The sequence below is a fragment of the Muntiacus reevesi genome, chromosome 4 (genome assembly GCF_963930625.1).
Source record: "Muntiacus reevesi chromosome 4, mMunRee1.1, whole genome shotgun sequence".
In the NCBI taxonomy this organism is placed as follows: Eukaryota; Metazoa; Chordata; class Mammalia; order Artiodactyla; family Cervidae; genus Muntiacus; species Muntiacus reevesi.
This window is the reverse complement of record NC_089252.1, coordinates 52,082,827-52,108,780: the sequence shown is the minus strand read 5'-3', so window position 1 is coordinate 52,108,780 and position 25,954 is coordinate 52,082,827. Positions and strand designations below refer to the sequence as shown.

At 40.7% G+C, this 25,954-nt stretch overlaps 1 protein-coding gene and 1 non-coding gene across 30 annotated transcripts in view; one reads left to right on the top strand and one right to left on the bottom strand.

Moving 5' to 3' along the window:
* TCF4 (transcription factor 4) overlaps positions 1 to 25,954 on the top strand; it is a 379,471-nt gene that overhangs the window by 273,801 nt on the left and 79,716 nt on the right. Inside the window, exon 1 of one of the 29 annotated variants that reach the window (XM_065932795.1) lies at positions 17,322 to 17,466. The exons of the other annotated variants lie outside the window; for them this stretch is intronic. The gene's annotated coding sequence lies outside the window, so the exon portion shown is untranslated. Of the gene's footprint in view, positions 1 to 17,321; positions 17,467 to 25,954 lie in introns of those variants that run through there. 29 annotated transcript variants of the gene reach the window in all.
* Positions 8,684 to 8,823, bottom strand: LOC136167953 (U4 spliceosomal RNA). Its single transcript, XR_010663127.1, has one exon. It is a non-coding gene; the product is annotated as a U4 spliceosomal RNA (small nuclear RNA).

The following is a 25,954-nucleotide window of genomic DNA, read 5'->3' as shown; positions in this document are numbered from 1 at the left end:
ACAAGGTCCAGTTCTGTGTGTTCTTGGATGGAGCCAGTTCTATACCGTTTTTTAAACTTGCCTCATGCATACACTGGAGAAGCAGATTTTTGTTTATTCTACAGTGTGTATTGTACTGGCTCTAATTCTGCATTCAGCGGCTTTTGATTTGGTGCCAGACATCTTGTGGAGATTGTGTATGCCATGCGTTAATTGTTCAAAATGCCTATCGAAAAGACTTTATACATTTCTTGAGTTTTGTTTGTTGTTTGGGGTTTGTGTATCCATGCATTTCTGTGGGGATGTGCTCTGATGACCAACGTGTGTTTTAACCTAAATGGTTGGAGTTAAGTGTGATCAGCTATTTGTTCCACAAGCTTCCCGCTGAAGACTGAACAGCACTGAATTCCTTCTTTTTTTTTCCCAGTGACAAGTCAATTACTTGTTTAAATTCAGTTTGAACTCTCTGAACTGAGAGAGGCCAGAGGAAGCAGGTTTTCCCTGTGAATAAACAAAAGAAGAAAAATGTAAAATCATTCCAAAACACTGTGATTTTAGGTTGTGGAAAGAGTACAATTAAGCATTACAGCAGTTCTGATTTCTTCTTTTTTGAACTGGCAACTACGTATAGGGTTTGCAAAATCAGTTTTCCTCTAACTCCCCAGCAAGGGAAGTAGTATAATCAGTAATATTTTAGAACAAACAAAGAAAAATGTGGATTTTCTATTACCTTCAGTTATGAAGTGTTTCCATGACCATAGCCCCACAACATATTATTTCCTTCTTTCTGTAAAATATTGATCCTGTCCTGAACTGTGGACTTCGGAAGTCAAAACCTACCAAAAAAAAAAAAAAAAAAAAAGATCATAACCCTAGAGCTATCAAAGGCTAAATCTTGAATATAAACCGGAGTGTAATTTTTTTTTAAAAAGATTAACTCCTCTTCAGGTGAGAGTTTAATGACTTTGACCAACATGAATTGTGTGATTTCTTTTCTCTATGGATGAGGGGTTTCAAAACAAATAGATTCCATTCTCAGCTAAATAAAAAATCTGAACGCAGTACTACCTAACTATGGGAGAGAGGACTTTTGCAGAGAAAATCAGTACAGTTTCTTTTAAGAGCTCTGAGCATAAACATCTATCAGACTATTTCACTATGTCTGTCCTCGTGGACAGCAGTATCAGACGTTACCTGGTCCACCATAAGTATAGTTTTAGTTCTACATTTTGATTTTTATAACTGCTTACATATTCTTATTCATTGAATAAGAATTTTAATAAGTAAGTATTTGGTCAGATTCCACCCATCTAAAACTAAAGCAGTTCCACAAAGATAAAATTATGGCAAATGAAATTGAAAACAAAAGTGGCGAAATTTCCTGCTAATGGTAATTTAAGATCACATCATCAGCGCTCACCAGCGTGTGCATGTGTTAAACGGTATAGAGAAACCTGTAATTATTGTAATTGTTCTTTTCGCTTTATACTAACAAGCTTCAAACCATGTTTCAAACTAGTTGTTTTGAAATAGTTATTTGTCAAGTCATCAAATCTCAGAAAGTAAATGGTAATGAGCTTTATAGTCTGACTGTTGGTCATAGGATATAGCTTTTCAACTCCATAGAGTTGAGAGAGGAGGATGGGTGTTCATTTATTCTGATATCGAGGGCAAAAAAATAAAATAATTTCGTGATTCCTCGCTAAGATGGAAAAAAAGGAACATTTTAATTCCCAAATCTCTCAGTTGGGAATATGTTCTTAGGAGAAAGTTTTTCTCTGAATAAATCAAAATCTCAGCCACCTAAATTGTTTGAAGCTAAAAATCAGGATATGAAGTGTTTAGCTTTCTTTTTTTTTTTTTTTAAGGTACCACAGGAAGTGCTAATATAGGAAGCTTAATATCTAAATAGCACCAGTAATAATATTTTCCAGTGCATTTTACATATCTCCCTTTCTTTGTAAACCTCACAGTTGCTCCCGGTAGCCTCATGCAGGTAGGAACTAGGTTTTAAAGTTTTCAGTAGTATATCAACTATGTAAATTCCATTTAGTATTTTTGGAAGCTATTTCATAGACTTACTATTTTCAGAACCATGATTATAAATGAAACTAGCTGGTATAAATGCATTAGTTTAAAAAATGATTGTTTAGCTACTATTACAGAGCAAAAATTTGCTTAGGTTCTAATATAATTTTTCAGTTTCCCACTGATTCAAGAAAACAGGACATACCAAAGAGAATAAAGCATGCAGGAAAAACTTCCTTAAGTGAGCATATTTTGGAGGATGGTTGACAATATAAAGCATTTCAATTTACTCATTTTAAAATAACAATGAAGTTTTTCTTTTTTTCTTTCTGTGCATGATTGCTTATGAGAAAATTGTGTTGATTTTGTTCTGTAGGTTTAAGTTGGTAAAAAAAAAATTCACCAGATGCATAATCTTGATATTGTGGCTACATCTTGTTCTTCTGCCTCTGATTAAATTTCCAAAAAATTGCTTCATGTGATTCACAGATGCCAGTTTGAACGTTTCTCTGGGGCTAATTTCTTAGAAAAGATGGACCAGTTACATATTTGGTTAATTTTATTTAATCTCTAATTTCTGGTTGGTTTGAGTGTTTTGAATATCGTGTTGATAATTGATAAGCATCCTTGGAGCTCTAGGTGATGGCATTGTTTCAAGGGGAATGAGGAGGAAGGACAGTGGAACACAGAGGGGAGAGGGTTGAGGGAGAAAAGTGGCCAGGAAAAGAGGTCTCATAGCTGTTGCAGCCTTTAAATACCTTTCCAACTGATCTGAGGAGGTTGTGCTGAAGAATTGTGTTTCCTGTTCCACTATAAGTGTGGTTTGTATTATTCTCCCTATTTGTGTGTTGTATGCTTTGTTTTTTTTTGTTTTGTTTTTTTTTTTTTTGTTTTTTTACCTGAAATTGCAATACCATTACAGAGGCTTGAGAATTAGTGATTTCTTCCTTGTAACTTATTTTATAAATGGCTTTTAGCAGAGTTTGATTTTAGATGTTGTCCTGTTTCATTATTCTCAGTATTACAAGAGTGTTTTTAAGCCCACTTGCAACTTCTGTCACTGTGATGCCACTGAGGGAAAAAAAAAATGCTTTTGTGTCATGTCTTTAGAATCACTGTGCAGGCTGTATATATGGTCAGCAACCTGCCATCAGGAGATTCGTTAACAAAAATCTTTATATCTGATCCCATGAAGACATGTAGGTAGGTTGTGACAGTCTTAACAGTTGTTAGGATTCAGGTTTACTCTTCTCTTAAAAGAAATGCAGGAAGAAAGTATTTGCTCTGTATATCAAACACATACCTGTAACTGAGAGTCTCAAGACAGACACACACAGGACCCTTAGGCTCTTTCCCCTTTTTCCTCCAGTATCATCAGTGTTACAAAAGAGCTCATTTTTCACAGTAATTTTAGACTTAAGTCTTTCAGAGTCTGTATATTTGGGGATTTAAGTTAGCCCTTCGTACTTCAAATATAACTCTCAAGTGACATAGGGTAAAGTTATATGTGATAAAGTTTATTGATTACAACAATAAGATTTGGGACTCTTATGTATTTATAAAATGTTTATAATCTATTCAGGAAATCATCATAGTCCTTAAAAAAAAAAAAACAAGTATCTGTATATCAGGAAACACAGAGGAATAGTCACAAAACTGAAAGAGCTACTTGTATGAAATAATTATATTTTGAAGTATGAAGTGATCTGCTAAAAAGCTATTCATGGAATTTTCAGAAAACTTCACTCGTTGGAGGCTTTTGAACATTTTAGCATCTGTAATAAACTACTTGGCACATTTATTGAATCATCTTAACGCATACAGATACTATTGCATTTTGTTCAGCAAAACAGATTTATTCTTCTGAAGAAGCGTTTTTGAGGTTTGGGGCTTGAAGGTGGTTTGAGACTTCGGTGTGACCGCATTTCAGCGTTTGGAGACTCCTTTCTGCAGTGCTGGGGATTTAGGAGTTAGGTTCCAAACTCCAGCCTCTTATTAACAGATGTATTTATGTCACAATACCATATTCTGATTAGAATTTTTAACATTCACGTTGCTGATATTTGGGTCTTTCCATTCCATGTTGCCTCAAGTCCATACTGAGTTGTCTTCAAATTCTTCTTATTTCTTCAAGAAAGCTGCACATGTTAATCGGGGCATTTTATTCAAGAGTAACTTGAAAGGGACACCACGCCTATAACATTTTATTTGGGAGAGTATCCTGTTTAAAGGCAGCCCACCCCCAAATGGGGATGAAGAGTGGGTTGCCAACACCTGAGAAGTCAGGGGTGGGAGGAGTGTAGATGATGGTCTAATTTCAGCCTCCACTGAAAAAATGCAGGCTTTGGCACCCTCCAGGGACCCAGGGCTGTGCTTTCCTGGAGACCAAATTACACTCCTCTGAAGAGAGGGCACATTGAGGTAATTGGTAGGACCGAGTGGGGAGAGTTGAATTCCAGCTGCTTCCATTGTAGCTGACCTGAAAATGAATAGGGGATGTTAAGAGTGGAGGCTAACATTTGACTTGGGTCTTTCACCTCCACAAACCTAAGGGTGAGAATTATAGAGTCCTGAATGACTGCACCGATAATGATCCTATTCAAGGGGGAATTGCTATGTTGGGGAAAAAAAAAACTCTCACACCATTTTAAAAATAGTTGATGCATTTTCCAACCACAGTCCTGTTTCTGTAGCCTCAAGAAAGTTTATCCACAGGATGGAAACACTCCTTGTTTTTATCGTCTGCATCTTGGGTTCTCACCTCTTTAGGTACCATTTGTTAATGCTCATAATTAAAGACATTTGGGGGTCCTGGAATCTCATCTCTAAGAAAGGAAGCAAAAAGCGGTGTCTACACTCCCTTTTCCCCAGAATGTGTGCTCTTTTTCTTCTTCTTTTTTTTTTTTTAAGGAGAATGATGCTGTATTACTCAATAGCTTTTCTCACGAATAAAACAAATTAAATTGATGTTACATGCATATTTAAACCCCATCCAGTTAAGTACTGACGTGATTAAAATAATCAAATGTATTACTTAAAAAATTAAAAAGGATAAATTCTGTACCCCATTATTTTATTGACTTTTAAATATAAATTGCAGAAATGTTTACATTCCTGATGGCATTATTAAGCTAAACTGACAAATCAGAGGAAAAAAAGTTGATTGCCCAGCACATTATTATTTCTGCACCTGTTATTACAATTCAGAAGTGGAGTCTCCGCACACAGGAGCCGGATGGATGCTGTTTTCTTAGGCCTCCTTTGTGTGACATGGGGGTTGGGATAAATGTTTAACAAGTGTAGTTTCACTTTGTAGTGCCTTTTTGTGTGTTGATGTGATTAAAAGACTACAATGTTTTTCATGTAGCTTTGAAATTAATATGCAAATAATAGGGGATGGTCGAGCTCTTCTGTACTAACTGCACTAAGCCTCCCTAAGCAGAATGGCGGAGGGTGGGGGTGCGCGTATCAGCTTTTTAGCAGACGCTGCTTAAGTATATGCTTCGTCGCTCAGTCCTGTCCAACTCTGCGACCCCATGGACTGTAGCCCGCCAGGCCCCTCTGTCCATGGGGATTCTCCAGGCAAGAATACTGAAGTGGGTTACCATGCCCTCCTCCCAACCCAGGGATCGAACCCAGGTCTCCCACATTGCAGGCAGATCCTTTACTTCTGAGCCACCTGGGGAGCCTGTTTATAAGTGGCACCAACTCGTCATCTCTGCCTTGTGAATCTGTAAGGGGAAAGAAGGGAAGAAGAGGGGCATATCAAATTAATTTAGGTAGGGTTGCAGATCTGAGCTGAAAATCCTTGAGAATTTTCTTTCCTTGTTATGTATTGGCCAGGAGCTTGGTAGACGTTGAGTCAATGTTTGAAACCAAGAAGTTACCTGCCATTGTCAGTGGTTCGGTTTGAAATGTGTGTTTTTCTTTAGTTTATTTCCTCCTCGTCTTCATCATGCAGAATCATTTTTCAAACATCTGAGCATAGGTGGCAATGATTGTTGGTGAATATGATTCTAGAATTTTTTGGGTGTTCATTGTCCACAATTAACTTCACAGAGAGAAACCTAAACTTTCTGAGATCAGTGGAATAAATAATGCCCTATTCTTTTTTTTTTTCCTTTTTAGGTTATTTGAAAATGTCATTATGTTCCTAGAAATGTAATAACATTAGATTTGGACTGAGATAGTTTGAGTTTGTTGGAGAAGGAAATGGCAACCCACTCCAGTGTTCTTGCCTGGAGAATCCCAGGGACGGCGGAGCCTGGTGGGCTGCCGTCTGTGGGGTCGCACAGAGTCGGACACGACTGAAGTGACTTAGCAGCAGCAGTTTGAGTTTGTAAAGAAGCGGTTAAAATGCCATTATTTCCTCCTGGAAGATGCTAATCAACACTGTTCATATGAGTTTAGATTTTGTCCTGTGTAATAATTTAAATTCCTAGGTTCTAATAACACTTAATGTGTAGCATGGATCCCACTTAATCTCCCCCCTGGCTTCACAGCAAAATGTTTACATGAGTGAACTCTCAATTTTTATATTAGCTATTTAACTTCTGTCTTTCCAGAGTTAATACTATTTCCATAATTAAGCATATTCAACAGTTCCATCAGAGTATATCTTTAAGATGCTATTCCTTTTTATCTTTTTTCAAAGCCATCTGTTGGCTAGGTCAGCAGAGAAATGGGGGCCTGGTTGTATTTTAAGGCAGGTAAGTTATTACTCTACTATTGTATTAGACATTAAGCTTCAGAGAGAGTAAAAGATAAAATTCCATCATATTTTCAGTTTGTTACATTTGCAGCAGAAATATGTGTGCCCAAATTGGTTATTTTCAACTCATGACAGCTGTGATATTTAAAATGATCACAGCTGTTGTGACTTAAAATTGATTTTTCTATTAACACCTGAGAAAAAGACCTGTGCCGTATTAGAAACTTAAATAAGGTAACTGTAAAATTAGATATGTTGATGTGAATCTGGTAATCGTCCTTCCCAGAGGTTGCAAAGTGCAGCAAACCTCTTGCATGCTTGCAGGGAAGGAGCTCGAAATAGATATGTGATTGTTAAATGCATTTACCTTTTAAAGAATTCATGTAATAGCAGATCTTCTTGGCCCAACTTCCAGTGTCAGTTGCTAATAAAACCTTTAAGGATTCAGTTGACTTAATTAACCTCCAGAAGGATGACTCACATGAATCATTATGAGATCCTAACCTCTCAACTTTTTTTTTTTCACCTTTCAGCTATGGCACTGAAAAATGCAAACCCACACTAAGTTGTTCCTTATGGAGGAAGTTTTGGTTTTATGGCCCTTTTCCTCCATTGTTTTTAAATTATGAAAAAAAGAAAAACAGATGAAAAAGGAGAAACAGATTACACCTAAACAAATTATGCCTAGGCTAGCACTTGTTTGGGAAATCTGTCATACATTTTTTTCAGGATCCCTTGACAGGTCTATTTTAACCTGATTTAGAAAGAGATGGTGTGTCCTACATGTGTTTGGTTGAGCTATTTCGATGATGACCTTCTCAGGACACTCAGTGTTGGAATCTTGAATGTGTTAGGAGATCAGTCACCTATTTAACAATAACCCAGGCAAGTTTAGGTATTGGGATAGTTTCACATTTTGAAGTGGATGATATGGTGTATAAAATACACAGCTGGCCCAATGCAGAATTATTTATGGATAATCATGCCTTCTCAGATGCATTGCCAATAGGGAGCTATGTAGATTAAACTCCTTGGCTGGTCCTAGGCTTTTTACCTGTGTAACTCAATCAGAATTGAAAGCATGACAGCCTTTATGATGATAAATGTATGGCCAGATCACAGAAAGGACGGATGGATGGATGGTTGGATAGATGGATAGATGACATAACTAGGCAGTAATAGATAATGCCAATTATTTTATTAACTTGCTTATTCATCAGAAATTTACATACACTGTATTATCTTGGTTGTTGTTTAGAATACATTTGTGGAAAATAATAAACATTTCCCATCACATAATCAAATCACAGTATAGATGGTTGCAAAAGTTCTAGAGTGAACACAGATTATTTGTTTCCCAGTAATAAGCTAGGACTGATGAGCACCACAAGATCAAAAGATAAAAATGTCACTTACGAAGGGGTCAGGAATACAAGTGGATATTTTCTTGTTTGACTGAAGGAAGATACTTGTAGTGAGGACCACTGTTGCCGTGAAGATTTATGAAAATGGAAGTGAATATTCAGCATACTCTGCTTGCAGGTAGATATCTTTGGGGACCGTGGCACTCCCCCGCAGGGGACACAGGGCAGTATCTGGAAAATTCGTGATTGTCCCCACAGCAGGAGCGGGGTGAGAGTTTGCGCACGTCATTCAGGGGGTAGAAGCCAGTGACGCTGTCCGTCGCCCGGTAGTGCGGAGGGCAGCCCCTGCTCATGCCGAGGTTGAGAAGGCCTACTTTACAAGTAATGTACCTGGACCTGAGTAAGTAATTCCTGGCATGATGAACCACCTTATGAATGATGGTAGCTTCCTTTTCTTTCCTTTCCTTTTTTCTTCCCTCCTTTCCTTTCTTCTCTTCTCTTTTCCTTTTCTTCTCAAACAATTCTCTCTTCTCTAGAATAACACACTACAGTATTCCCCAGGTATTTTCATCATGCACCATGAAAATGCGAGATTTTATTTTCAATGTGGTAAATATAGTACATTATTTATGAATCAACTGGAATGGCTTCCAAACAACTGTTAAGATACGTTGAATCAATTAGCAATAATCGCGCCTCGGATAAACCTCATTGGCTACGATACTGCCACTGCGCAGAGCTAGATACGTTGAGTCAATAAGGTGCATTTCTCCATACCCTGAACATATATTGATATCTTACTTTTCAAAATACCTTGAATTCTCTCATTGTATATAACTGTTGGCTTATTGGAATCATCCAAAAGGAAAACATTTTTACCATTAATTTTTTTCTGCAGAACATAAAAAGGAGATAAATAAGCATCAAGAAACTAATAAAGTTGAGTATTTTTGGCAATAAGGATATTTTTGCATCATTAACCAGGTCCTCTGGACCAAGGAAAGTTTAAAGATGAAAACCCACATTAAAGACTTTCTGTTCAGCTTTCCCAATAGCACAGCTTCTTTCTCCACCCACAACTGGGGATCTCTCTTCCTGCCACTGCTGTGCTTCCATCAGTGTTGGATAATGCTTGGCAGTGATTTGGAAGTGATTTTAAAACCTTGATCGCCTTCCCTCGCATCCTGGGGAGGAAGGTGGTGGTATCTGGTGGCAGTCTTACACCTGCCAACTTGTGGAACCCAGAAGCACACCTCGTGTCTTAGGTGCCAAGGTGTGGAGAGCGCTGCCAAGCCTGGCAGGAGCTGCTGCTGCTCCGCAGTCTCCTCCGCAGGCCGTGCGAGGCTCTCCAGGGCTCCGGGGAGCAGAGCCGGCAGCCGGCGGGGTGGCAGCTGGGACTGGGAGTCTGTCTTTGGTGTAGGATGTGCTCTCTTCCCTGGTGCCTCGGGGGAAAGAATCCACTGGCCAGTGCAGAGACGTGGGGTCAGTCCCTGGGTTGGGGACCCTGGCGAAGGAAGTGGCAGCCCACTCCAGGGTTCTTGCCTGGGAAACCCCACGGACAGAGGAGCCTGGCGGGCTACAGTCCGCGGTGTTGCAGAGAGTCAGACACGACTGAGTGACTAAACAACAGAGAAGGACGACAGCAACATGCTTCCAACGATTGCCCAGCCCATTGGCTGGTCCATTTCAATTCACCTCACACGTGTCCTCAGACTGCACTGAGAATCTTCGTGTTCCCTAACTAGCCTAGTGCAGCACAGTTCTGTAAAATCACATTGATGCCTTTGGGTTTTACTGTGCCTGTCAGAACTGAAGCCGTCTTATGAGATGGCCCTAAATTTACATTTATTTTGGTGGGGTTTCTAGTTTTTATTGCCTAGAGTTGACTGTGTTCAAAGTGAACAGTGGAAAAGAAAATGTGTAAATATGTTTATGTGTATGTCAGGCAAGAAATAAAGATGAGCATTTTTATGATCAGTTCATTGGGTATTTCTGGTTCTGGGAGATAGTAAATTTTTTAATTGCAAATTTGCTCTAAGTTAGAGCTCTTTGAAAAAGCATGGATCTTGCTTTTACTTTTGATCAATCATCGATTATCTGTGTTGGACTCTCAGTAACATTCTTCTGATCAAGTTTCACTCTCTGAATATTCTTAGAAGTACAGCTTGCTTATGCATTGTTTTTGGAATGTTATTCAGAGAGCCTGCTTTTGTGGTATTTTTCAGATATGTATGGAGTCTAAAAATCAGTTTTACTGCGAATTTCTGTAATTACTAGGAAAGTGGTTTACAGCTGAAACAAAGCTTTCAGTAAATACTTCACTGTAGTAACAATTAATGTTTAATAAAGCACACGTTCCAGCCTCAGTTCTTTCTGATTGCTTTCTCAAACACCTTCCAATTTAATCCTTCTTGCATCTCAGTAACATAAATGGTCCAAATGTTGTTAACCCATTTTGCAGTCTGGATAGACAAGTCAGCTCCTCAGTGACTGGCCGCATTTCGTGTGCTGGAAAGTCGCATGTGGTGGTTAGTGGCCGTTGCTTTGGACAGCCCAGATGTAGAACGTTCGCGTCATTGAAGAAGGTTCCTTTGGGCATTGCTGGCCTGGGAAATGATAGTGTTACAGGATTAACTCACTTGCTCAAGGTCATATGGATTATAACAGAACTCGAGGCACCTCGGCTGTGTATTGCAGTGTTTCTATGAATTTTCATAGCTTTATGCTCAGCACACATCTAAAGTTAAAGAATGGATCATTTACTGTTAACCTCACATTCTAGTGAATGTGCATATCATCTGGGTTTATCTTTTTTTTAAGTTTTATATTTAAAATGGATAACCAGCAAGGACCTACTGTATAGCAAATGGAACTAGGCTCAATGCTATGTGGCAGTCTAGAAGAGAATGGGCACTTGGGGGAGAATGAATACTTGAGTATGTATGGCTGAGTCCCTTCACTGTTTATCTGAAACTATCGCAGTGTTGTTTATTAATCTTCTGTATCCCAATACAGAATAAAAAGTTTAAAAGAAATTTAAAAAGTAAATTTAAAGCTTAATGTAAAGAAACTTTTTAAAGGATACTGCCCTTTGTCTGTACACAGTCGGTACCTTGAATCACCCTTCTCTGCATAAGAGGTTCTCCATGAGAGGGACTGTGTCTTAATGCATCTTCATACACTTGTTACCATATTGTGAACAACCAAGAAATGTTTACACAGCCAAATGAATGAGCCACCCATGCACCAGACATGCCTATGCCTGTATATACAGTTAGGCAAGACTCTTACGTAGCATGTTGCCTGAGAGCTGGCCTCTGCGGAATTTAGAGAGCTCAGACCTTTGCTCTGTCTATTCTAGTGCAAAGTAGAATTTTACTGAAAGAAAAATAATCATGTGTATTTATTCATATAATCCAAATACATCTTTATAATAAGTGAAAAAGTCTGCACGTTTCATCGCTTAACACTCATTTAGTCCCTAACTTGATTTCATGGCTTTGAAGTCTTTGTATCTTCCGGACAAACTTTCAGTCATTTAGATAGGGCAGGTTCAAAGATTAACATGTGGACTGCTTAAATAATATTTCTTGAACAAACCAGTATGTATTGAAAACTTTTATTTAATGTTGTGTTTCTTAAGATTCCTCCGATCCACCATAGCCCAGTAGGGTATCTTTGGTAGAATGAATGAATGAATAAAAATAGCTCTTTTCATTCCTTTGCATCATGAAGTTGGAGAAATGTGAGTGTTGGTGGTAGGATGACCACCTTCCTTCACTGTGCACATTCAGAATTGTGTGGAATACTCTTCAGTTATGTCCATGTGTAACAGTGGGCTAGCCCTAGGGTGTTGTTAAGCACAGGAAATGAGGGTTTGTGACTTACACCTGTACCGTATTCATAGATGAGATGATTGCAGATTGTCCCACCCTCCTTTTGCTGGAAGCCCCAGGAGCCTATACAGAGGCGCGTCCTGGCAGATGCTCTGTCCTTGAACTTCTCATGGTGGACACAAGCCATCCTTCCTCTTGGCGATAATTGTGGTATTAAGAGGCATTTGTGTTCTGTGCACCCTTTCAGCTTGTGCCATGTTTAGTTCCTGTTATGCAAATATGGCTTTAAACTTAGAAATTCCAATTTGCATTAATATTTTGGTTTCATATAGCTAGCTATTGCATTTCACAAACAAGTGCATTTTAATGAGTATTGGCAGAATGTAGAAAAAAATGTTATTCATTAAATTCTATTGTAGAAAATGCAGTTGTTGGTTGCCAAAATCATTAAGACAAAATATAATGTGTGTTGAGGCCACAGGATATTCCTCTTTGAGAATGTTTGGCCCTTATGGCATTCAATGCTATTCTTACATCCATAGAAGATGGGGGTTGTCACTCTAAAATAGAAGCCAGAGTACCACTGACATTTGAGTTTATTTTTTTAAATGTAAGCATACTTTGTTTTTTTATATTTGCCAGAAGACCATAGGGAATTCACCTCTGAGTTAATGGGAAGAACTTTAAAAGTCATAAACACCAAGTTGTAAAGCAGCGTCTTACATTTTGACGTTCACCCCTAAAATGGGTTTTTTGCAGTTTTATTATTATTATTTTCCTTCCTGAGATTTTTATAAAAATTCAGAATGGTAGGCATAAAATTTTGTGATAGGCAATATGTGGGAAAAATAAAAATTTTGCAACTGGATTTTCAAAAACGAACTGCTTTAACGCATGGACTTTTAAATGCTCTGTCACATTGTCATAGCTCGTGGTCCCTAATTATAATGAGCTTTTCTGGTGGTGTTATGGCAGTTGTTTTTTTTCCTCCCCAGTCTTCAACTCACTTTTCCCAGAAGGAGAGTCCAAGCCTTTGAAAATTCTCATGATTTTGGAAATCCACTCTATTTTTGTCTAGAATACAGGAAAGTTAAAACTGTGGCTGGTATGATGCCATGTTTTGAATCCAATTTTAAAGCAACCCTTTGCAACCCGGGGAGTGGAGCTGACATCTTTGTATCTGTAATGAAGATAATTATACCTGCAAGGTGACATCACTCTCGAAGTAACAAATGCAGTCGAAAACTGAGTCTCTGGTCCTCTCTGAATTCTGTAGACCACTTTTGGCATTTAACACTAAACTCCTCTTTCATGCTTGTCGTTTGAGCAGTTGCTTTCAGATGAATTTACTAAAGCTGACTGACACAGGGTTAAATTAATTCTTTTCTTTATTACTCAAAGTGATACAGACCTTTCTTGGACTAATGTAGCTTAATTAGTGGTCAATTAAAACTGAACATTGCTGAATTGAAGTTCTTTGATCAAACTCCCTGGCATGAGTTCTCTTTCTTTAACTAGCCACCATCTTGAATTCATTTGGAATCAGTAGTATAAACAAGTTTAAAACTGGTTCTTTTATAAGAAAGTCAGCAGGCTTGTATAGCTGTGGTTTCTTTTTTTACTTCTGTAGGCGGCAATTCAAAGGCATGCTAAATGAAAACAGTACTACACCCTGAAAAAAATACATTTTTAAAAGTAACACTAAGTAGTCAGAAAACAGTCAATACCCCCACCTCTTTATTCTAGACAGAAGATAAATTTCCCAATTTCGGTGGTTAATTTTGTCATTATGAAGAGGACTGAAAGGAAGCTCCCGGTCCTCACAAAGTCCACAGTGAAACGAACAACAAGCAAAAACCAAGCTGTGACTTGGGAGGAAGATGGTCCGAGCACCATTACAACATGTGCACAGAGATTTGACCTAAATTTATTCTTTATTTCCGGAGGGAGAGTATTTCCTCTCTCTGCCTTTGGAGTGGAGAATCAGATACTTTCCTCACTCACCTGTTGATCTCACCATTTCTTTGCTGGGACATGTTGTATCAGTGAGAACTGGTGGTGTGGTGATTTTTCCTACTGATTGTTAGGTTAAAACACATGTTACTTTTCTTAGCCTTTGGGTGCAGTTTAAAAAAAAGAAAAGGGGGATGTGGGGGGAGCCAGGAATTGGACAGGAGGGAATCACTAAATATTTGTAAGTAGATCAGCCTCTCTGGCAGTCCACGGTCCACAGGGTCACAGAGTCAAACACGACTGAAGCGACTTAGCGCACACGCACGCCTTAATATTTAAGGTGCCTGTGCTGTTCTAGTTGAAACATAAATCGATACTATTCCGTAGTCGCAGTTGTGGAAAGCCTCAGAGCCTAAAAATAGCAGAGCTGGCATTCCATTAGTGCTATATATTTTAAGGTATTAATTAAAACTGGCACTTTTGTGCTGGAAATAAAAGTAATAGATTAGGTTTAAATAGAGCATTTGAGCAGTCTGGAATGGCTTCTTTTAAGTTCTGAGGTTTTCACAGAGGAGAAAAGTACAAGGAAGTTTTGGAAGTAGCCATGTCATGTTTTCCCCCATAAATGACAAAATTTTTATAGTTCTCATTATTTATATCCCAAAATTACAGTTATAACCAATAATTAAGATAAAAATTTCATCACTTGACAGAAAGAGGAATTGTTTTGAGTCCTTGTGCATTTCAGCCCACTCTTGTGCTCTCTCCCTAAAGGGCTGATTAGAATGTAATAATTGGGGATGATAGCGGGAGGAAAAGGACAATTCCATTTAATTAAAGATAATTTATTTTACTTTAAATCGGTGATGTCCCACATGAATAAGAGTAGATTGAGCAGATAGATTTATTAATGGGTACTGACATCGCGGCTGACATAGAGAGCAAACATTTTCTTTCCATGTTGTTTTTATTGTGTCTCTGCACCTGATAGTGGCTGTCATCTGATTTACAGAGCTGTAGACTTCTCCCCCAAATATGCAATTATTGGTTTATCAGTGAAACCCGCTTGCGCCTCTTCTAAGTTAAAAAAACGAGGCCAGGAGCTTGAAAAGCTGCTGAAATTCTCAGGACTCCCATTGGAAATGCCATCTCCTCCAGTGACATTTTCTTGACTGATCTTTGAAATAATCTGGTTCCCAGATTCCAGGGTAACTTCAGCATTTTGAATGAAGGGTGTCAGATTTCTGTTGGTCTGGGCAAGGTGCTTGCATGAATATTCCTTTAAGAGAACAGGTAGCTTGCACACCATAGATGTGAAAAGTGTCACAAAGTGGTCCTTTGCACAGGTTCATCTGTGAGACACAATACTGTGGGGAAAGTGGGGTCCTTGTGTCATATTTTTATTGTTGTCTCATGCATTGCAAACAGATCTTGGGAATTAAGGAAATGTTTTAAGGTTAGAAAGTGGATTCTAACAATGCATGACTTTTTTCTCACGTCGTCTTCTCAGCCTGTGATGGTGTTGTAAATGGAATACCTCTGGCAACGTTGTGTTGGTAATTCGGTAGATCCTAAAGTACTTTATGCTTGAAGCAAACTGTATTCTGTTTTTCCAAACTTTGTTTGGTCTTTTGCATTGTTACATTTATCCCTTTTTACCCTCATATCGCATTCCCGTGTTTTTATTTGTTTTCTCTCGTCCGGTCGTTTCTGTACTCCTGCCTAGTATGTTTCACTCATCTTTCTTCTCGGAATGAAATCCAGATCCCTTGGCCACTTCTTTCTCCCTGGGCTTCTTTCTGACCAGAATTTCCTCCGTTCACATCAACCCTGTGGTTTTCCTTACATTCTTTTTCTGCCTGTTGCTCATTTTTCTGTACAGTTCCTTTATGCTGGTTTCCTTGTCTTACCTCTTCAGATTTCAGCACTGTGTCTTTCTAGCTTGATTTCAAAAATGAGTTCTATCATAATTATGTTTTCAAAATGAAGGGAAGGAATGAGATTTTTCTTTCTTGTCATTTTTGGAGGTGAAGATCATGGTGATTCGAATCTTTCTTCAGTTTTAAGCCAGATGGATTTATTTTACCCTGTTCTGCCATTTTACTATTCCAAATGGATGTTAGATCAGGGGTGGTGTTACTCAAGGATTAATATTCATTAATTATTGATTACATTAACCTTCCTTCTCCTCAGCCAAAGCATCTTACTCCTGTTTTTGTCCACATAATTGGTTGGTTTTAATAACCTGATCTGTCCAGTCTTGTTTTACTCTGATTCCCTGTCTCTTTCATCCATCTCTTTTTAAAATCATTCTGGCATACCTCTCTGTACCTTTTATCTTTTCTTCTTCTATAATTATTATTGAAAGCATGATAGCTTTCCCCAAACTCTGCTAACAAATAATACTAGGAAAGAGGAAATTTGCATGTAATTTTTTTGGTGAGCATTGGGGAATTCTACTTGGATTTTGAAATTGTACTAACGTTTCCCCCTCAAGTTGCATAGTCATGATTCTGAGTAATGGGGAAAGGAAGACCAGTGTTCAAGATTGAGCCTTAGTTAAAGGTAAAAACCCTACATATCCATATTGGTGAGGGAGAATGGTCCTAGATTTGCAGCAGGTAACTTCAGTTGTCCTTGTTGGCTTGTAGACTGACTGGTTCAGGGCTCTGTGTGTGTGTGTGTCTGTCTGTCTGCTAGAAGTTGGGGTGAGTAGAGGGCAATCTGTCAGTGCCTCCCACTGGCCTGGAAAGAAAAAGGTACTTGGCTCACAGTGAAGACCTGTCCTTCCTGACCCAGGGTGGGATGGTTCCTCTCTCCTGTCCCATTTTCAAGCTCTTTTCCTCCTTTTCTCTCTGTTCCATGTTTCTCCAGCAGTAATTGTTGGAGAATTTGTTGGAGTAACTTGTTTCCAGACACCTTCAGCCTTGGACTCCCCTTGTCCTCCTCCGCTTCCCTGCTCTCAAAGAACCCCATTCCATGGGCGCCCATCCCTCTACACAGCAGTCATCTAGATAAGATGCTGTGGTCAGCCCGCCTCTCCCGAGGACCTTCGTGTCCTTTGGAAAATGTCACACACGTTGAAAAATACACACAGGAAAGGACAACTCCCCTACCCCAAACCAGGAACCCCCCACTTCTATTCTGGAAAGCAGGCTTCCAGGGAGAGCAGCCTACTGTATTCCCCGGAGGTGACAGGAACTGGGAGTGGCCGGGGGAGGCTGCTGAACGGGGTCCAGATGCATCCCCAGCCGAGGGGAGGCCTGGCGCTTGGTCATCCGGGTGGCGGGCCCACCTCCCCCGCTCCGTGCCCTCCTCCCAGCCTCAGCCTGGGCCCTCCCACCCCGAGGCGAGCCCCAGGCCCCGCAGCAGATGTCTGCGGCCCGAGTCTCCTGTATCCACATGAAGTTCCCTCTCTGCCTCCCGTTAGGAACTCTCTGCTGTGGTCCTGCTAGCTCCTTGTCTGTCAGATCGCACTTCTGATGCTGTCAGCCATGTCTGACCAATCAGCAAACAACACCACAGGATGAAATTTAAACAAGGCAGATGCTCAGATACAGGGCTATGTTGACTGGACCTCCAAGGGAAGGCAGAGGTAAGGTCAGAGTCTCCTGCAGGGGGTCTCCCGAGCCTGCCCGATTGGACACCGCTGAGCCCCACTCCGCTGCTTTGGCTTGTGTGTTGCCCACTTGCTTTGCGCTGCTCCTTTCTCCCCCTGCCACTCACCAGAGCTTTCGTTTTCATCTGCGGCCCCGTTCCCTTCCTGCCCTTTGTTGATTCGCTGCCTTTGCTTTTGTGTCAGTGCTGAGTGGCATCACGAGTGACCTTAGGTTGCTTCTAGGCTGAGGGTTCTTGGCGAACACCACCGTGTTCAGGGTTTCCGTGGTCACACTTGGAGGAGGAGAGGTCTGCTGAGAATCTGGGCAAACGGATGGGATTGATCGGCCTGATGTATTTTCCTTCCGGGACAGTGGAATTTATCATTGGGCTACAACCAGGGTTTTCTTTCTTACCATGGAGATTCATGGAATTGTAAATGGAGTTTAAATCATCTTTGGGTGGGGGGTGTCTTAATTAAAAAGAAATAGGTATGACCTAAATGAGGGTGAATCAGCCAGAGAATTGGGGGAATGAAAAAGAAAATTGGTAATTGCTCCCCGCCTTTATAGTTGGCGTGGTTGGCTTACAAGGTGAGACAACTTGCAAAAGAAGTAGCTTCTATCATTTTCCTCTTCTGTTTCAAAGCATTCAGTTGGCCCTTTTTATAACGTAGAGTGTTTACAGGGTTCTGTGTCCCCTAGTCCCATCTGGAAAATATTTAAACTTCATAAGATCTGTAAGACTAAAATATCACATATAATGGGATAGGCAGAAGGAAGGAAAATGAGACCCACTGCGTGTGTTTAGAATAAGTTAGTTGTTTGTTCAGAAGCGGCTGCTAGGAGAATTGGAACAAATAGCTCGTGTGCGGTGACTGGTGGGGTCCAGGGCTGTACATCTCACCACAGAATGAGCCTCGGTTTGTAAAACTGACATTCTGTTGTGACTTCTAAATCCAAACAAATCTCTGCAAATTTCTGCCCGATCGAGTTAATAAGAAAATATATACATGCAGAGGCGAGAGCCGTACGCTGCTTGCACTTCTGTCAGTGTCGGGGGAAATAAGAGACGTTTTTTGTACCTACTGTATTGCATTCAACCAGCACTTGCCAGGACCTCCAGCTCAGCAGGTTTTCTGGATTTTTGTTTTTCTCCCCGTCAATGAGAACAATGGGATGCAAACAAAACAAACAAAAAAAAGCTTCGGAAAAGGAGCCGGACAGATTTCTTCTAATTGCCTGGTAATTGGGAAGTGGTTTTCCTTTCTCACTATCGTCCTTGCAGGATGAGAGCAAGGCAGATGTGGCGTCGTGGGAACAGCATCCTCCAGGCCGGATGTGCACTGGGACCGGGGAGGCGGGTCCCTGCTCGCAGGCCTGTGATCTGCCTCACACCTGTGCTCATTTCTTCCCCCGATCGATGACCTGGCATTAACCCGGAGCGACCTTTCACCTTGGCCTGTTCTCTGGGCCCAGCCCTTGGCTGGCCGACCCGCGTTTCCCCGAGATTTACAGGTGGTTACCGGAGGCGCCGTACACTTGTTTTTCGTGGTGCACAGTGCACTTAGCCCAGCAAGACCTGCAATTTCATCCCTCTCAAGGGGCCCAGCAGGGGTTGGGAAGGTGGGGGGCAGCAGAGAGGTTGCTGTTTGCATGTGCGTTTCTGTTTCGTGGCTCATCTGGTGTCAATTACCATTTGATGGCAACGCCAGGCCCGAGCCCTTTGCGTGTTTGTCCTGTGAGAAAGATCTGGAAGAACCGACATATGGTTTTGATCGCAGCAATTGCAGGTTGATAGAATGAATGCAGGGGTGAGGTGGGTGGGTTTCCCTTCCGGCCCTTTCCACTCTGGGTTGCTAATGTGCTTCGCTTGTGGAACTGGTCTTTTCATCATTCAGCCCCTCCCCACTTTCCCCTCTCTCTCCCCCCTCCCCCCCTCCTTACCACTTTACATTCCCGGCCCCTGCCTCCTCTGTACTTCCCTGTCCCGCCAGAAACATGTGGCCCACATTAAGGATCTTCAATTAAAACAAATAACAACAACAACAACAACAATTGTCATCCCAGCATACACACCCCCCCCTTGCCGCGTCCCGCCACTTCTGTTAAAATCCCAGAGCAGATCAGCCTGTGGAGGTGATCGGTGATTGGAATTCTGCTAAAGTTCAGAACCAAAGGGGTGGTGGGAAGCGGGTTCCCTCCAGAAGCTCCGGACATGTTTTCAAATGGCTGTTAGTTCAGGTCGTTAAACACAGAAATGACGCTGAGAAATGGTCGTGATCGAGATTACTGTGTGTGGGTATGTTTCATCGAGGACAACTCTTTGAATCTGTCTTGAGCATCTGTCACGTAGGGGCAGGAACTCTCTGAGGTTCTGTCTTCCTGTCCGTCTCAGGCCATCAAATGGAAGAGCACACGGGTGTGTGTAGGGTCTGGGCGAGCATCCCCCATCAGAAGAGAGAGGATGGGAGACCCATCTCTCAACAGGCAGTGACTTCTCCCTTACTGAGTGTGCAGCGGTGGGGGGTACCCAGGCAGAGGTTCCTCATTACTGCTGCTCAGCAGGGGTTGCATCTGTGAGTTTTCCAAGGGAAGGTCTAGTATTGGGGAACAGAGAGGCAAAGAAGGGAAAAGAACATTAGAGACACTTTTAATGCTACCCATGAAAATGTTTGCTTTCCAAGTAACATTTTTCTATAATGCTCTCAAATTCACATGTCTCGTAATCTGTTCTGCAGATGGGTAGTCCATGAGGCTGTGACTTTTTCACTTCAGCTATTGCATGTCGAAATATTACTCACAATTAGGACTTTATATAGTTTAAAAAGAGAATGTGGTATCTCATGAGTGCATGCAGTAATGTCTTCCGTCCTTTAAACTGAAAACCAACACACCAGGACCGGTCAGATCAAAACATGTCCTCCCCAAAAGGTTTTAAAATGTAAGATGAATTGTTAGTTCTGACGGCCGCCTATTGAAACCTAAGTATAGTATTTGACTTCTTCATATTTATTTCTGCATGAGGGTTGATCTCCTTGGAAAGGTAGTAAAAAGTAAAAATTTAAATTTGTTGATTTAAATTATGGAGAGATGTCTGTAAGATACACTGTGTTGAGAAAACGGGCCATATTTTTTACAGTGGTATTGACTGTTTCTTAAGATACATGCCTGAAGCCACTTTTTTCCCCTTTTGCCCAGGCTTTCTCTCTATAGTATACAAATTGACTTGCTAAAGGATTCTGGTTTATTTTTCTGGTCTTGGTAATTATTATATTTTGTTATTTGCTAATCTTTCTACAATTCAATAAAATTTTGTCCTCTGAGCAATGTTTGAATTCATAGCAACTAGTGGTTAATTGATTTGCTTTCATCCCATGTTTTAGTAGTGGGTATTTAGTTATTTGATATTTACTGGACACAGAGTATAACCTTAAATCCTCATTCAGCTTGACAGCTTAAGACTTAGCATTTCTACCTGCTGCTCCTGGATGTGTTGAGAAGTCCATTTTGGTGGTTTTTTTTTTTTTTTTTAATTTGCTTTCCTGAAATATGTAGACCTGGGGACTCATAGCAAAATAATGTAGTGTATAGGCTGTGAGCCTGTCTTTGGACATGTTGGGTCACTTAACAGCAGCTGTGCTGGAGAGATATTTGATGTGAGAAGACTTCTTGAATCTTCCAGCCCTAACACCATTCTGGTTTTGAAATGGGAAAATGGCAAAGAGTTTTGGGGAAGAGAGATATCTCAGTTTTGAAAGGTGGTATACGTCAAAATCTTTCAGCCCTAGCTCAGACAAACCAACATTTCTAATCTGTTCCCCAAAGAGAGGACAAAATGTCCGATGGGAAATGCGGGTTTATATTTTAGAGACACACTGCAGAGGTATGTGATAGTGTTAGAGACCAGCTATATGCTTCATGCCCAGCATCAGTTTGGTTTGGAGACTGAAATTTAGGCATATTTGCAGAGATGGCAGTCTTTTATATATACATATATATATATATGTATATATATATATAATATATATATGTATGTATGTATATAAAACTTCTTTTTTTTAAAGATTCCCTGCTATTAAAATATAATTCAACATTCTACAGTATCTTTTAAAATGATTGAGTTTATGTAGACACAATGATGCTAAAAGATAAAAGCTCTCCTACCTGTGCTTAATATATGATATCTTAGTATTTATTAAGAAAAAAAACCCTGCTCTTTCATAAAGTCTGAATATAGGGATCCTCGAATTAACTCACTCCATAGAAGTCCTAAAAATTACTAGTGTTCTTTTTTTTTAGTTTGCAGTTTACTTACAAAGAGAGAAATATTTATAAAATAATGTTGCAGTGCTTTTTAAGTGTATGCAAACAATTCTCAGATCACGATTGAACCAGAGTTACTTTTATAAATTGAGAAAAGAGAATGTCTCTGATATCACTAGTTGGGGTGAAAGCTGGTGCTCATTTTCTGAGGATTCTCCTGGAAAGGTGATTACGATGTCCCTCTCTCTAGATGCTGACACATCCTACCCCCCGCCCCCACCCCAGATACCGTGTTCCAGAAGGCATTCACTTAGTCTTTGAAGAGTTCTTCGCCTCTATTTAGGATCTGTTCTTGTTCATTCATTGCAGGCATACACTTTTATGTCCACAAGGAAGACATTAGTACCATCAAGAAGGGCAGTGTCAGTTAGGACCTGGAAAATACAGAGTCGGCAGATTATAAGAATTGTCCTCAGACTTGATGCCATCTACCTTTTGAACAAAATTTGAATCTTTGAGGTTCAAAATATTGGGTCTCTGATGAGCTTTTTTTTTCTATTTGCAAATCACGGTTCCTGATCCTAAGGAGGGGAAAAAAAAAAACCCTCAAAGGCAAAGCTCAACAGGCTTCCTGGACATCAAATAGTTCATACAAAACAACATTCTGATGACTTGCATGTAAATAAATCAGAAACACATGAATTAAACTGCTCTCGGAATACATATGGGCTGAAAAATAGAGCGAAGTGCTGAGAAAATGTGTTTCGGGTTTTGCTGAGCCCATGACATTTGAAAAAATAGTATGAGACCCTGAACAAACACAGAGCCTGGCTCGGCTTCCCCGCTCCTAACATCAGCCTCCCAGCTCCGTGGCAGATCAGTTACCGTGTGCCTAAGTGCGGGGCACTGCTGGTGTGCTTCTTCCCACTCAATTACTTGCAGTTTAAAAAAAAAAAAATTTTTTTTTTTTTTTTCAATGAGAAGCTCAAAAATAGCGTCACATTTCAAGGAAATGCAAATCTTAGCATTTTTCTGACCTGGTTGGTTCACGTCAAGCTATTTTAGAAAATACCGCAGATCACCTTAGGAACAGTCATCCTGGGACGGCCCTCTCTGGTGTGACTGCAGCGGAACGCACGAAGAGCATCATTATGAAGAAACTGGTCCAGAAATGGATGCTGCCTGCTCAAGCGCTGAGCCACTGCAGGTAGAAGCCTCATGAAGAAAAGCCATGCCCTCCCTCGCTGTGGCTTGATGATGGGAACCCCGGCAGCGCCCCCATACGCGCTCAGATCACGGCCTGCTCTCCCGGTCTTCCTCGGGGCTGAGGCCTATAGCCTTGTAGGCAGTGGAAGTCTGCCTTCTCTTTCCCACATTGCACTCGAGATGGCACGTGTTTGGGACTTGGTAAGTCCTGGGACAGGTGCAGAGTCCTGAGAGCCCCTGTGTCCCCTCTCCATGAGATCACATCCCTTGGCACCTGGTTTGAAGTCCTGGAGCAGAGTGTATGGGAATTTAGGGGACAGAGTCAGAGCCTTCCGGCTTCCCCAGAGTCAGTCATTGACAAGCACTTGGACGGAATCCTCTGTCCTTGCACCAGCACCGTCCCCTGACATCATCAGTTTGAAATTATAAAGAGGTGGTAGATTTCATTTTTTCTACATAGGAAAGCATTATTTTGGCTGTTAAGAAAAGAGTTAAATGTTCCTTTCCTAGCTCCTTCACTCAAACGGTGGTAAGAAGCTTGGATGCTTACTCTTGAGTCAAGTGCTGAATTATGGCTCTGAGCAAGACACACGTGGGGCAGACAGAACCGGCAGCTACACTTGGTGTGATGATGCATTCGGGGGGCATACCTGCCTGCAGAAGGTAGATGCAAGGGGTGTGTCTATCCCACATTTGGCCTGGAGGAAGTGAGGTCCACCAGTGAATGGGAATTCAGCAGGCAAGATGCGAGGGTGACACGTACTGTGGTCCAAAAGTAGGGCAGGGTGTCTGGGGTCATAGTGTGAGACGGTAATGGTGAGAGACGGGACTGAAAAGATGGACAGCGAGTAGGTCATAAATTGCCTTGTGCACCCAGTAAGGAGTTTCAGTTTTATCTTGATGTAATGAGGAGCCCTTCAAATGGGTATGCCCAAGATGTAACTGAATTTACAAGTCCAGAGGGACTGGAGGAATGCCAGGAGGACACGCCACAGAAGCCAAGGCTAGCAGATTTGACTAGAAGGAAGAAATTGTCAACAGTGTCACATGTTACCGAGAGTGAAAGTGACATTTGGCTGCAGCATCCAGGAGTTTTTGAGCCGTTTCGTTGGAGTAGTGGCTATGGAAAGAAGATAGAGGGATGGGTAAAGGGCCGGGCAAGATGCTATTCCACCATCACTGTCATCATCATGCTCATCATCTATGGAAAATGCTCATCTTCCAGATGGGGAGACTGGTGGAAAGAAGGAGCCACATACGTCCTGGGGGGTTTTGGAATATATTTAGGAAAATAGACCATAAATATAAAACAGAAGATAGTAAAAAAAAAAAAAAAAAAAGAAGAAGAAGAAGAAGAAGATAGCAACACAAGTTAGAAAACGTGTAAAGCATAAAATGAGCGATATGGCCCAATGAAAGGAAGGGGGATCTGGAGAGACCCATGAAAAAATAAGGAGGAATTAGATGAAAGGAAAGAGTTATTTAAGGGGTTTGTGTTCTGTGTTATGTCTCCTATCCCACTTCAGCTTGGTTTTGAGTTCCCATTGGATGGAAATAGTAGAAAATACCATCAAAGCCAATGCATGGTCCTAACCTGCCTTGACTTCTATTTGAATTTCTTAGTCTCTTTTGGGAAATTAAAGTCATAGACTGATTCTTGTTTGTTGTAGCTTCATGCAATCTTTATTTTCAAAATCTGAACACAGAAACGAAGGAACAGATATCTTAAATATAGCATTTCAGAGAAACCCATAAATTCTACATGGATGAGTTCCTTGAGAAATGTTGACATTCAGGGCTGGACATCTGTGACTCTGAAGCATAGTATCTTTCACATCTGTGTAATCTCCACATGACATCTTCCTGGTGTGAGGCCAGAGATTCACCCCCATCGCGCCATACCTTAAAGAAGCCATTCATGATTCAGAGACAGATTTTGTTTTCAACAAAAATACCTGAGATATACTTATGTGAGACACGTCAGTGCTAAAAATCTGCTGTGTGAGCTTTGTAAGGGAAGGAAAGAATTGGTCCTCTTTTACTTTGACTGTTGCCCTTGTTTGTATGATAGATATTAATTGGGCACCTGCTGTAGGCAGGTCATTGCACTGAATGTCCTCTGTGTCACACCCTTTGTCCCTAAGGAGTCCACAGTATTTTATAGGAGAGAAGACCTGTATAATTGATGGAAATTACAAATTTCTAAAAATAAAGTGCCGGGAGAGTTTAGAAGATGAAATATATTTGATTAAAACTTACTGAGTTCATTCTTTCCCCCAAAGTTTTTTGGTCCATACTCCTGATATGATAGCACTGATACACAGTCCTATTTGTAGTGTTTTTTAGAGAAAGAACTGAATAGGTTATCCACACATAAAGAAGTTTTCCATCAAAGAAAACAATCTCATCACTGTCAAAAAATATTTTAAGCATCACTAGGGTACCAGAAGGCTTCCCCAGTTGCTCAGTGGTAAAGAATCCACTTGCAACACAGGAGATGTGGGTTTGATCCCTAGGTTGGGAAGAGCCCCTGGAGAAGGAAATGACAATTCACTTCAATATTCTTGCCTGGGAAGTTCCATGGACAGAGGAGCCTGGTGGGCTACAGTCCACAGGGTCGCAAAAGAGTCGGCCACAAAGTAGTGGCTAAACAAGGGTCCTGAAAATGCCATGCAAACTAGATACCTGAGGTCCGTCCTTTTTCAAGGTGTTTTCTCAGTGCATGATCTGATTTTATTTGTACCACATCTCTATGTAGCAGCAGATGTCATGATGTGTATTTTCCAAATAATTATTATAAGATTGAGACAGAGAGGTTCAATGATTCAGAGAGGTTCCATGACCTACCAGTGGTCAGTTGATGAGTGATAGAATCAAAACTGGAAAGATGGCCTCCTGCTCCCTGGAACACATTGGAGACCCTTATCTTCAGCTGGTGAGCCCACTTAAGACATTTTAGTAAAGAGGGAGAATCATTAAGTTCATTTCCTTGATAGAATGAAGAAGGTTGAATTT